Source organism: Alligator sinensis, unplaced genomic scaffold, assembly GCF_000455745.1.
Source record: "Alligator sinensis unplaced genomic scaffold, ASM45574v1 scaffold1275_1, whole genome shotgun sequence".
Taxonomy (NCBI): domain Eukaryota; kingdom Metazoa; phylum Chordata; order Crocodylia; family Alligatoridae; genus Alligator; species Alligator sinensis.
The window spans coordinates 1-1,248 of NW_005843424.1; positions in this window are offsets into that span (position 1 = coordinate 1).

A 1,248-nucleotide genomic window follows, 5' to 3' on the forward strand; every position below is an offset into this window, starting at 1 on the left:
GTTCTCTTCAGTGCAAATTCAGTGGTATCTGCGGGTTTGGCTGTACATCACAGCTTTTTGGTGTGTTTAGGGTGATTGCTGGCTCTGTGCAGATATGTATGTTGGTCTGAGGGTTTCTTGTATACTGTGGTCTGTATTTTATCATTCTGGATACTGATCATTGTGTTTAAAAAGGAGATGTTGGTGCTGGAGTATTCAAGAGATAGTCGGATGGAGGGATGGCGATTGCTGAATTTCTAATGGAACTCAATCAGAGATTGAAGGTTTTCAGTCCAAATGATGAAGATGTCATCTGTATTGCTGTTTTGGAAGAAGGGGTTCTGTTGGTTTCTGAGGGTTCATCACATGATGTAATGATATAGATGGCTTCATGTCAGGAAGGGAAGTGCACGTAACTGTTACATTTTAAAAACCCACTGGCCTCCTGTATGCATCAGATTCAAAGTTTAATATTTATTTTAATGAATGCCCTATCATTTATCTCCTGGGTGACTCTCAGCAGTCCCCTGGAGAGATCTATCTCATTCCTGGAGACTTGTGGGAAATCCTTGACGTTTGGCAACAGTACCACAAATGACCCCTCCATTTTTAAAATTAATTTTTACATGGCTTGGGTTAAAATTGCATGTGGCTTTCCCACTAGATAAGATAAGGGGTGAGATTGAGGCCTGATGGCCTGCTTCCTTTAAGGCATGTATGAGTGGCAGGCAAAGACTATTTCTCCTTGCTGGCCCGAGCTCCTCACTGCCTCTCATTGAGGGAACAGGGTGTGGGGTTGTTTTCATCTTTATCTCATCAGATCCATCTTCAAGTTGTGTTTTTTCATATTTGTAAATGCCACAGGGATGCAGGTAAAGGCAAGGAAAAATGAAGCTCAGTGGAAGCAGATGATAGCTCTTGCAGGTGTTGCTGGCTGATGGGAGTACACTGACTGCATTCAGGCTGCTGCACTAACCGCTAGATTGGAGAAGGATCAGCATTTTCCTGTTTCTCCCTCCACCGCATCGGACATTTAATATGCGGCTTCAGACCTGGCCCTCTTTCCTTTTTTTAACTTTAGGGATGTGTCCTTGATCAAATGAAAAAGCCACATTATTGGATCTCTCTCCCCTTCTCTTCTTCCTTCTAAGTTTTGCTTTCTAATGTTTTTCCTGGTTTTCATTTTGTTCAGTCGCTTGGAAGGTTTGGATACAGCTGAGCTGTTTTGAGCCATTGCTTTTCGGTGGTTATTCTGGGCCTTTCATTCCT